The sequence below is a fragment of the Molossus molossus genome, unplaced genomic scaffold (assembly GCF_014108415.1).
Source record: "Molossus molossus isolate mMolMol1 unplaced genomic scaffold, mMolMol1.p scaffold_m16_p_1, whole genome shotgun sequence".
NCBI classification, from domain to species: Eukaryota; Metazoa; Chordata; class Mammalia; order Chiroptera; family Molossidae; genus Molossus; species Molossus molossus.
In genome coordinates this window covers 192,793,239-192,806,237 of record NW_023425344.1, presented here as the reverse complement: position 1 = coordinate 192,806,237, position 12,999 = coordinate 192,793,239, and the positions used below count along the sequence as shown (strand labels likewise).

Sequence of the window (12,999 nt, the reverse complement as noted above, 5' to 3'; positions counted from 1 at the left end):
CCCACTAGTCATGTGATAAAATTTTAAAGCTCTCTTTTGTGTGCAGGCTATTCTTTCCAATCTTGCCTCAACTTAACCCCCCAGGAATAAAGAAATATCTTGATATCATATATAAATAATGCATTCACTCATTCAACCATTATTAATTAACCAAGTACTGTTTATATTGGCATTTGGGGTATATCAATAAGAAACTGCCAAAGATCTTTATAGTATGTTAGAAAGTGGTAAGTACTATTGAACAGAGAAATACAGGAAGAGGGTAAGGGAGATTGAAAATTTAGGGGGTAATTTGCAGCTTTAATAGAATGGTCAGGGTAGACCTCATTAAGCCAGTTAAATAGAAAAGTCTGGAGGTTATTGAGTTAGCTGTTTGTATATTTGAAAGAAAGCATTCTAGGCAGAGGGAACAGCCAAAGACCTTGTGGGTGGAGCATGCGTAGTAGGTTTGAGGTGAAGCCAAGTGACCAGAGTAGCTGGAGCAGAATTAATAAGAGGAAGAGTAACAAGGAATAAGGTCAAAGAGGTAAAGGGAGGAGCTATAAATTGTGGAAAACCTTGTAAGGATTGTAAGAATTTTAGCTTTAAAATGGGGAGGAACATGATTTGATTTAGGTTATAAAAGGGTACCTCCAACTGCTGGGTTGTACACATGTGGTCAAAAGATGAACAGAAGCAGGTGCTATTGCATAATCCAGGAAAGAGATGATGATGGTATGACGGGCATTAACAGTGGAAGTGGTAAGAAGTGGTTATATTTTGAATATGTTTTGGGTGTAGAGTCAATAGGATTTGCTGATAGATTAGATGTGGCATGAGAGAGAAAGTGAGGGGCCAATTATGGCTTCACAGCATCTGACCTGAGAAACATATGGGAAAAGTTGAGACTGAAGCAGCTTTTGTGGTAGAATAGCAGGAGTTCAGTTTTGACATGCTGAGTTTGAAATGTCAATTAAATATTGTGGTAGACAGATTCTAAAAATATTCTTCTCCTCTAATAGGAGCTTGCTTTGTCCACTCTATGCATTGACCCGGTATTGCAGTACCTCTGGGAATGGTGCATCCTCCCCTTCCCCCCAAATATATATATATTCTTCTCCTCTAGATTTCCCACCGTAATTCCTAGGACTCTGATGATAATAAAATATGTTGCCTGTGAATATGTTAAGCTACATGGAAAAGATATTTTGCAAGTGTAATTAAGGTTACTAATCAGTTAAGCTTAAAATAGGAAGATTATATTGAATTATCTCTCAATCTAATAATATGAACCTTTTAAAATCATAATTTTCACTGGCCGGTGGTAGAAGAAGAAAGCAGAAGGCAGTAAGAAAAATATAAAGTACTAAATGGTTTCTACATGCTGGTTTGAAGGTGGAAGGAGGCATGTAATGGCAAATGTCAGTGCACTCTAGAAGCTGAGAGCAGCCCCTAGCTCTCAGCCAGCAGGAAAGAGGAACATCTGTCCTAAAGCTTTAAGGGACTGAATTCTGTCAATCACATGAATGAGCTGGAATTTTATTCTTCACTAGAACCTTTAGATAAGAGTTCAGCCCAGCCAACACTTTGATTTTAGCCTTGTCAGATCCCAAGCAGAGCCCACTTTAACCCACCTAGACTTCTGACCTACAGAAACTGTGAGATAATAAATGGCTGTTGTTTAAATCTACTGCTTTTGGTAATTTGTTTTATAGCAATAAAAAACTAAGGCAGATATATATGGAGATATCAAGTAAGCAGTTGGATATATGAAAGTGGAGTTCGGAAGAAAGATTTGGATTATAGATGTCCACTTGAGTATTATTGGCATAAATATTGTAGACATTGATCACACAGTGAGTCCTGGGGCCCTCCAGTGTATATTTAAAATTTTTAATTTGTATTTTATTGTAGTAAGAATATTTAACATGAGATCTACCCTCTTAACAAATTATTAAGGATACAATACAATATTGTTAATTATAGGCCCAATGTTGTACCGCAGATCTCTTCTAGAACTTATGCATCCTGCATTGTTGAAGCTTTATTATCATTTTTTAGAGCTTTTATATTTGAGTTTATTCTTCATATAACTGTTAAAACACTACTGTAGTTGAATATTTTAAAAAAATAGCAAGTAGTGAGCATATTATGATTATAGTCCTTCACTCATTCACTGATGCATTTAAAATACCAACAGTGAGTTTTATTCACTGGCTCCATTAAGAGGTCTGACACTGAACCACTACCCCTAGGATGGTGTTCATCATCCTCATATGCTTCTCCATTTTAATGGCACCATCTTTCTTGATTTTGATTGAAGTCCACCAGTTCTACCTGATCCATTTCATCAGTAACTTCTATTTCCTTTCAAGTAGGAGTTTTTCCAGCAAAGAGAATTTATCAGGAAAGAGAAAGCCATTCTCAGGAAAGTTTACCTTAAATGTAATGATTAGGCAATCCCTTTCATATGGTGTATGATAAATTGGTATGCCTTCATTTAGCATACACTTGGTATCTCCATGTTAGACAGTCAGACCTGGGTGAGAGGTGATAACTGTGGTTCAGTTGTCAAGAGTAGCTATTGGTTTTTGGAAGCCACACAATGCTTCAGCCAGCAGTATGTGTGTACACACGAGAAGGTCTTCTTGTTTAGTGAAACAGCATGGTCCTTCTGATCTAAAACAATGATAATATCTCCTGGCTCCAGTCCTGGTTTTTGGTCTCCTTCATCGTGGAATGTTTTCTTCTGGCCATCTTTCATGCTTTGTCAAAATGAACTTCTAGAATCTTCTCTTGAACTATATTCCTTTTATTGCAGATTTTGCATCTATCTTTAGGACTGATTCATTCCTCATGGCTCTGGCACTCCATGCACACAGACTGAATTTGCTGAATCATTCCAGGTCCCATCTGATGAATTCTCATTTGTATTCCAGTACCTTGGCCACTGGGACAGTACTCTACTGCTTTTTTTTTTTTTTTTAACCACTTCAGCCTTTGTATTTGTCACAAATCATATTTTTTGCTGAGCTAGTTTTCTTGTTGCACCATTATATAAATCTTCTAAGGTTACTGAGAGCTGCTGCTCCTTTCTTTCCGTATCCTTCCTTCCCCTTTAAGAACCATATCGAAGATGTCCATGGGTGAGCCCAAATTGCTGAAGCTTTAAATCCATTGCTTAGTAACTCCCCATTTCCCCTTCTCCTCTACCTCTAGCAACCACTGTTTTGCTCTATGGTTTTATGAGTTTGACTATTTTAGATACCTCACATATTTGGAATCATACAGTATTGTATTTGTCCTTCTGTGACTCACTTACTTCACTTAGCATAATATCTTAGGGTTCATTCATTTTGTTGTTACACATTGCAGTCTGTCCTTCTTTATTAAGGCTGAATAACATTCCCTTGTATGTACATGCCATATTTTCTTTATCCATTTATCCATTGATTGACATTTAGGTTGTTTCTACATCTTTACATAGTGCTGCAATAAACATGAGAATGCCAATGTCTCTTTGAGGTTAAGATTTCAATTCCTTTGGATAAATATCCAAAAGTGTGATTATTGGATAATATGGCAGTTCTATTAAATTTTTGGGAACCTCCATACTGTTTTCCATAGTGGCTGCATCATTTTGCATCCCTATCAACAATGTACAAAGGCTCTAACTTTCCCATATCCTCACCAGTAGTTATTTTTTAATAATACCTATCCTATTATCTCATTGTGATTTTGATTTGCATTTTCCTGATGATTAATGTTAAATATTCTTTTCATATACCTGTTGATCATTATATGTCTTCTTTGAAAAAATGTCTATTCAAGTCCTTAGCTCATTTTTATTTATTTATTTTTTATTGTTGAAAGTATTACAGATGTCCCCCTTTTTCCCCCTTGATCCCCTCCTTCCCCCTCCCATCTCCCCCGTCTTCCCCAGACTAGCGTCCATGTCGATTGGTTGTGCACATATACATATAAATTCTTTGGTTTATGTCTTCCCACCCCTCCACCCCTCTTCCCTCTGAGGTTTGTCAGGCTGTTTCCTACTTCTATGATTCTGGATCTCTTTTGATTGACAGCTTATTTTGCTCATTATGTTCCACAAGTAAGTGAGATCATGTGGTACTTGTCTTTCTCTGACTGGCTTATTTTGCTTAGCAAAATACTCTTCAGGTCTCTCCATATCATCTCAAAGGGTAAGAGATCTCTCTTTCTTACAGCTGCATGGTATTCCATTGTTCAAATATACCATAGCTTTTTTATCCAATCATCTACTGATGGGCACTTGGGCTGTTTCCAGATCTTAGCTATTGTAAATAGCGCTGCTATGAACATAGAGATGCATATATTCTTCCAGATTGGTGTTTCAGTCTTCTTCAGATACATTTCAAGAAGTGGGATCACTGGGTCAAATGGCAGTTCCATTTTTAATTTTTTGAGTAAACATCATATTGTTTTCCATAGTGGCTGCAGCAGTCTGCATTCCCACCAGCAGTGTGCTAGGGTACCCCTTTCTCCACATCCTCACCAGCATTTGTTGTTTGAGGATTTGTTGATGACTGCAATTCTGACTGATGTGAGGTGATATCTCATAGTTGTTTTAATTTGCAACTCTCTGATGATTAGAGACATTGAGCATTTTTTTCCATATGTCTCTTGGTCATTTGTATGCCCTGCTTGGAGAGATGTCTATTCAGGTCCTCTGCCCACTTTTTAATTGGATTGTTTGTCTTCCTTTTGTTGAGTTGTATGAGTACTCTCTATATTTTGGGTATTAACTACTTATTTGATATATTATTGGCAAATATGTTCCCCCAGAGAGTGGGTTCCCTTTTCATTTTGATGCTGGTTTCTTTTGCAGCGCAGAAGCTGTTAAGTTTGATATAGTCTCATTTATTAATTTTTTCCTTTGTTTCTCTTGCCCTAGGTGATGTATCAGTGAAAATGCCACTACAAATGATGTCTGAAATTTTTAAACCTACATTTTCTTCTAGGATTTTTATGGTTTTACTGGTTACATTTAAGTCTTTTATCCATTTTGAGTTTATTCTTGTGTATGGTGTAAGTTGGTAGTCTAGTTTATTTATTTATTTACTTATTTACTTATTTTGCATATAGCTGTCCAGTTTTCCTAGTACCATTTCTTTTATTTTTTCTTTATTTATTTAAGAGAGAGGAAGGGGAAGGGAGAGAGAGAGATAGAAACATCAATGAGAGAACATCGATCAACCGCCTCCTGCATGCCCCCCACTGGGGATCCGGCCCACAATCTGGGCATGTGACCCAACCTGGAATCAAACTGGAGACCTCTTGGTGCACGGATCGATGCTCAACCAGTGAGCCACACCAGCTGGACTTCCCAGCACCATTTATTGAAGGACTATCTTTTCTCCGTTGTATGCCCTTGCTTCCTTTGTCAATTGTGCATAATGTCTTGGGTTGATATCTGGGTTCTCTGTTCTGTTCCATTGATCTATATGGCTGTTCTTGTGCCAGTACCAGGCTGTTTTGATTATGACGGCTTTGTAGTATAACTTGATATTTGGTATTGTGATCCTTCCCACTTTCTTCTTTTTCAAAATTGCAGTGGCTATTTGTGGTCTTTTATGTCTCCATATAAACTTTTGGAGTATTTTTCTAGATCTGTGAAATATGCCATGGGTACTTTAATAGGTATTATATTGAATCTGTAGATTGCTTTGGGTATAGTATGGACATTTTAATGATGTTGATTTTTCAGATCCATGAACATAGTATATGTTTCCACTTATATGTTTTCTCTTATCCTTTTATAACTTCCTCTATTTCTTTTTCCAATGTCCTATAGTTTTCTGAGGACAGGTCTTTTACCTCCTTGGTTAAGTTTATTCCTAGGTATTTTATTTTTCTTAGCTTATTTTAACTGCTGAACCAAAACCGGCCAGGGCTTAGCTCATTTTAAAATCAGCTTTTTACCCTACCAAGTGGCTCAGTTGCTTGGAATATTGTCCCACACACCAAAAGTTTGAGGGTTTGATTCCCTGGTCAGGGCACATACCTAGGTTGCAGGTTCAATCCCTAGTCAGGCAACCAATTGATATTTCTCTCTGACATTGATGTTTCTTTCTCTCTCTCTCTCTTTCTTTCTCTCTAAAATTAATTAAAAATACCTTTGGGTGAGGATTAAAATAATAATAATAATAATGATAAAAAAATCAGCCTTTTTTGAGTTGAGGTTCTTATATATTTTGAAGATTAACAAAAGCCATAGTAATCAAAACAGTAAACACTTTTTAGAAAGCTTGGTATTGGTATAAAGGTAGATATATAATAACCAATGGAACATAATAGAAAGCCTGAAAATATATCTATGCCTATACAGTCAGCTGATCTTTGGCAAGAGTACCAAGAATACATAATGAGAAAAGATAGTCCCTTCAATAAATAGTGTTGGGTAGACGAATGGATAAAAAAGCTGTAGTACATATGCACAATGGAGTACTATGCAGCTGTAAGAAAGAAAGATCTCTTATCCTTTGAGACGACATGGAGGGACCTGGAAAGTATTATCCTAAGTGAAACAAGCCAAACAGAGAAAGACAAGTGTCATATGATCTCACTTATTTGTGGAATATAATGAACATAAAAGTCTGAGGAATGGGGTAGTCCCAGAGACATGGAAGTGGGGTACAGACTGACAATCCCCAGAAGAGGGGGTGGTGGGGGAGAGATAAACCACAGAACTTATATGCATGTATGCATGAACAATGGACATGGACAACAAAGCTGGGGACAGAGTGGGGAGGGAGAGGGAGGGTGGAATCAGTGGGGGAAAAAGGAGAAACAACTGTAACAAAAATAAATTAAATAATTAATAAAAATAAATAAATAGTGTTGGGAAAACTAGATATCCACATGCAAAAGAATGAAGTTTGATCCTTATCTTACATCAAGCACAAAAACCAACTCAAAATGGATTAAAGACTTAAAATTTAAAACTCCTAGAAGAAAATATAAGGATGAAGCTTTATGACATTAGTCTTTGCAAACATTTCATAGATATGAATGACATCAAAAGCACTGGCAAAAATACCAAAAATAGCCCTGGCCGGTTTGGCTCAGCAGTGAGCGAGTCGGCCTGTGGTCCAGAGAGACCCGGGTTCGGTTCCCGCTAAGGGCATGTACCTTGGTTGCAGTTTGTCCCCGGCCCTGGTTGGTCGTGCGGGTGGCAACCACTCGATGTGTCCCTTCCGCGTCGATGTTTCTCTCTCTCTCTCTCCCCCCCCCTCCCCCTTAACAAAAAAAATAGAAAGATGTCCTCGAGTGAAGATAAACAAACAAACAAAAACAAAAATAAACAAGTGGGATTGCGTCAAAGTAAAAAGCTCCTGCCTAACAAAAGAAACAATCAACAGAGTGAAAGTGAAAACTATGGAACAGGAGAAATTACTTTCAAATTATATCTGGGGCCCATTCAATATTAAAAAGTAAAGGAGAAAAGGTGAAGCTAGGAAAGGAGATTGAGAAGGAGGGAGCAATGTGGTAGGAAGAAAATCAAGACGTTATGGAAAGCCTGGAAGTCATGTGAAGAAGGTATCAAGAAAAAAAGCGTGATGAATTGTGTCAAATTCTGATAAGTCAAGTAAAACGAATTGACCATTAGATTTAGAAGCATGGAAGTTTTGATGACTTCTCCATGAACAATTCTGGTGAAGTGATATAGATAAAGAAGAACTTATTGGAGTGGGTTGAAGAGAGAATGGGAGAGACACAAAATTACAGAGCACTTTTTTTGAGATTTGCTGCAAAAGGCTGCAAAGAAATGAAGCAATAACTTGTGGGGAAGGTGAGTTAATACTGAGCTTTTCTTTTCTTTTTTTGTACGTGCCCCTAGCGAGAACTGAACCCAGGACTCTGGTCCGCAGGCTGATGCTCCAACCGCTGAGTCAAACCGGCCAGGGCTCTTTTTTTAAGATGGGAAAAAATAACGTCGTGTTTGTGTTCTTTTTGGAAAGATTCAGTAGAGACAGAAAAATTGATGAGAGGGAAATTTTTGGAGAAGTCTGTGAATGGGCAAAAGCAAAGGAGTTTAGTGTGAAATTGGAGGGGAAGATTTAGATAGAAATGTGTTTGTCTAACTTAGATGGGAAAGCAGAGCATGCTGGGTGATGCTTTCCAGTGGACTGATATGTTAGTTGGAGCTTGAGTATTCCAGTAGTGGGTAATGACAAGGTTCAGCATATGACGTGAAGTCAGTGGTTGAGGTAGGATGAAAAACAAGATGATGAGAGAAAAGAAGTTGAGGAACATAGCAGCCAGGGTGGAAGGATCATTTATATGTATATCAAAATTGCCAAAAATTAAAACAAGAGTACTAGTAGAATGACAGTTAACCAGGAGCTAAAATCAATGAGAAATGAGGTGAGGTTGGTCTGGGGTTTGCTGGATGACACTAGCAGTGAGTGGGTGGGAGATGATGTAGTCTGATGACTTGAACTTCAAAGCTGGATGATTTTTAGGAAAGAGGCAGGGAGAATTAAAGTGTCAATGAAAAGCAAGGATTAAGCCTACTGAACCTCTAAATCCAGTAGTTTGATGGCTGTGGGAGAAAAAAAAGGCTCACCTGTGAGAGCTTCGGGGAAGAAGCATCCTCATGGGAGACAGGTTTTAGTTAGAAGAAAGTAAAATGAACTCTCCGAGAGGTAGAGTTAGAGGTAAAAAGCAGAGGGGATTTCACTGGTGAAAATTTCAGAGAGCACAGCAGACTGGTTTCAGAAGTTGGGGAGGGCTCTAAAGGGGGAAGAAATAGAAGGTGTATAAAGCCTTATGAGGATTAGAATGTGGGTAATGAGAGATGATCTTGGAATCTGAGGATTCTTAAAGTGACTGATATAATCAGCCACAAAGGACTTAATTAGATTATTGCTGATGAATTCAAGCAAATAGCAGCAGTTAGGCTGGGGAGTAGGAATGCAATTATTTTAAACATATTTTTGTCCATACTGGTATGCCCTGTAGCCTAGTTAAACATGATCTAACTTATGATAAACAAGTAACCCTTTCTTGCCTGTTGGAAATGCCAACTCCCCCAGTGGAATGTCACCAGAGGTTTCGCTCTCAAACAAAAGTCAAGCACTTGGCCTAATTTTAACTGGGGAAAAGCAGGAGAGCAGAGCTTTCTCTCACACCATCCCTCCTTCGGCCAGGTTATCACTGCCTGTGATGCTTAGGCAAGAGGGGACTGGACAGAAACAGGTCCTGTGGGTGTGAGTGACACTCACTTCTGGGAGGAAGGGGATCATCTTCAAGCAATGACACCCAGCCAGATATGAGGATGCCACAATGAGCCCAAATAGATACATGTGTAATTTTCTGGGAAACCTTCCAAATTTATCAGTTTCTGGTACCTTCACGAAGAGCTTGTGACAACCTCATAGCAAAAGCGAGTGTAAAAAACTTCCTTGGGTGTTAACACTCACAAAAGTATTGATAGAAGTACCAAATATTACAGCTTTAGGGATCATCTAGTTTCATGGTTTCTAAAGTTTTAGATTTTGCAGGGGAAGTTTTATTATATTTTATTTTTAAGAAATCCTGTGAGGAACCACAGTATATATAAAACAGATAAAAATAAAACTGCATTGAATGATTTTTGAGATGTTTCTGAATTCATACTATTTGGTCTTTACCACTTTATGAGAGCTCATGGGTACCTTTGGGGAAATTTAAGGGATTGTGTAACACACAATTTTGACAAGCATTGGTCCAAATGCCTTGTCTTGGCTTGAATTCCCTCCCCAAGGCATACTCTGTGGCAAGGATTTAAATGCAAATTGTTTATTCAGGAGATGATTTCTGGGGCCACCAGTAGGGGAGTAGGGGATGACATGGGAAAGGGAAGGCAGCCAGTATGGAATGCATTAATGTGTAGTTTACCACCGTGAGCAACTGGGAGGACAGTGTATAACATACCTAGAGTTACCCCACCTGAGAGAAAAAGAAACTAGTTTTTTTTTTTATCCTCACACGAGGACATTTTTCCATTTTTTGTTCAGGTAGAGTGGGAGGGAGAGAGAGGAACAGAGAGAGAGAGAGAGAGAAACATCGATGTGAAAGGGACACATTGAGTGCTGCCAGCGCACGACCAACCAGGGCCAGGGACAAACTGCAATCAAGGCACGTGCCCTTAGCAGGAACCGAACCTGGGTCTCTCCGGACCGCAGGCCGATGCTCTAACCATTGAGCAAAACTGGCAAGGGCAAGAAACTAGTTTTATTTATCTGTCATCCACCATGTGATATTGGTCAAGAATTGCTCCAGGGTGTCAATTCCTTGGCACTTCTTACCCACTCTATGTATGGAAGAGTTCACTCCTGTGGCCGGAGAAAGCCTTCAGGCAGAGAATTGCAGGTGTTTGCAGTAAGAAACAATAGGTGCGCCCTGAATGGTGAGTATGAAGGGCTAATGGGTGGTGCACTCATAGTGTCTGCAGCACCCTTCTTTTGAAAGGTGGAGAAGAGGGTGTCCTGCAGAGGTAGAGAAGTGATGGTAGATAATGACTTGGGGTCTTTGTTCTTTGATGGCTCATGCTATAAGACACTACCCTGTCTCTTCAAAAGGCACACATGTTAAAATGCGTATGAAGTTCAACAAATATTAAGCATCTAGGCTATGCCAGGCACTATTTTAGACCCTTGGCATTATCAGTGAACAAAACACTCCTGGTCTAATTCTGAATGTATTCTAGTAAATGAAAGCAGGCAATAAATGTAAGACAGGTGCAACTGGTAATTGAAAGGAGGGAAAAGAACCAGATTCTGAATATAGTTTGAAGGCAGAGCCAACATGGGTTGGAGGTAGGCGGTGGATGAGGGAGGATATTAATTTTAAACAGGGTTGGTAAAGGGAGACCACTGAGGGGCACCACTGATAAGAGGTGAGAGAGGTAGCCATGAGGGTATCTGTGGAAAAAGTATTCCAAGCAGAGGGAATGGTCAGCACAAAGGCTTTAAAGAATGGGCCCATTTTAGCAACCAGAACACCTGGAGCAGAGTGAGTGCACAGGCAAGCAGTAGGATATGAGGTAAGAGATGGACAAGGAGGCCAGAAAATGTGAGTCTTTATAAGATCCTAGGTTTACTCTGACTTGGATAGGAACCACTGGAGAGTTTGAGCACAGGAGTGATATTATCTGACTTAGGTGTTTAAAAGTATCATTTTGATTGTAGCTTTCAATGTAGACCTTAGGGTCCAGGCCTGGAAGCAGGGAGGCCAATTAGAATGCTTCAGAGTAAAACAGGCAGAAGGTGACTTGACCTATGGTGGTAGCAGTGGAGATAATGAGAGGTGGACAAAGTCTGGACATATTTTGAGGGTAGTGACAGCTGTTGTAGCAGCTTCAGATGCAGGATATGAGAAAGAAAGGAATCAAGTATAATGCCAACATTTTTGGGCTGAGCAACTAGAATAGTGCTGCTGTTGTTTGAGATGGTGGAGTAGGTTTCTGGGAGAGAAACATCAGGAATTGAATTGTGAATTTGTTAGTTTAAGATGTCAAGTAGGCAGTTTGGTATATGAGTTCCGCATTCTGAAGAGATGTCTATGCCAGAGTGTAAAGTTAGAGAAGTTGGGAGATAGATGGTATTTAAAGCCATCAGACCAGAGAAGATCCCCAAAGGAGCATGAATAGCAAGGAAGGGCCCTGGGGCACTACACACTTACAGCTTGAGATCAGAGGAGACACATACAAGGAAACTGAGGAGGAGGGTCCTGTGAGACAGGAGGAAATCTAGAAGAGTAGTGTTCTGAAGTGTCAGTGATGAAGACTGATAGAACCTTGAAATTAGCATCATGGAGGTCATTTGTAACCTCTACCACACACGTTTTGGTGAGCACGTGGGCAAACATCTTATTTGAATGGGTTTAATTAAAAATGGAAATGATGAAAATAGACAACTTTTTGGGGAAGCTTTGCTATGAAGGAGAACAGATAATTAGATATAAGATGTCAGAGTATGTGAGTTTAAAAGAGAGTTTGATTTTTGAAGATGGGAGAAATAAAATATTTGATAAGAAAGATATACCGGAGTGGGAAAATTGACGGAGGAAGGAATGGCGAGAATTGCTAGGTGATGTCCATGACTAGGCTTGAGGGAATAGCATCTAGTGGATATGTGGGAACAATGGCTTTTACGATAGGCCCATAAATTTTTGAATTTGGAACCTCCAGGAAGGCACAGCGTATGAGTGCATGTACTATAGATGGATAAAGTACTCAGGATTTTATTTTAAAAATTATTTTATTTTATTGAGGTAACATTGGTTATTAACATTATATAAGTTTCAGGTGTTATTATAGTTTGTATCTGTATACTCTATTTTATGCTCACCATTGAAAGTCTAGTTTTCTTTTTCTTTTTTGTTTTTATTGATTTTAGAGAGAGAGGAAGGGAGAGGGAGAGAGAGACAGAAACATTGATGAGAGAGAACATCGATTGGCAGCCTTCTTCATGTCCCATGCTGGAAATTTGGTCCAAAACCTGGGCATGTACCCTGACTGGGAATCAAATTGGTGACCTTTTGGTCCACACTCAACCACTGAGCCACACTGGCTGGGCTCAAAAGTCTAGCTTTCACCTATTACTATGTATTTCACCTCCTTTACCGATTTTGCCCTCCCCATACCTATTCCTTTCTGGTAACCACCCATCTGTTGTCTGTATCTATGAGGTTGTTTTATTTATTTATTTTGTTTTATATTCCACATGAGTAAAATTATGTTTTTTTTTTGTCCTTTTACATGTGACTTATTTTACTTAACTTAATACCCTCAAGCTCCATCTATCTTGTTGCAAATGACAATATATCATCTTTTTAAAATGGCTGAGTAATGTGTTCCACTGTGTGTGTGTGTGTGTGTGTGTGTGTGTATTCTTTATCCATTCATCTGTCAATGGACATAGGTTTTCATAACTTGACTATTGTAAATAATACTGTCCTGAACATAAGGGTACATATATCTTTTTATTTTTTATT

The 12,999-nt window shown here is 38.9% G+C and overlaps 1 pseudogene; it reads right to left on the bottom strand.

The window, feature by feature from the left end:
* Positions 1-2,201: 2,201 nt before the first annotated feature.
* The window catches only part of LOC118622588, a 28,146-nt pseudogene continuing 17,348 nt past the window's right edge, over positions 2,202-12,999 (bottom strand).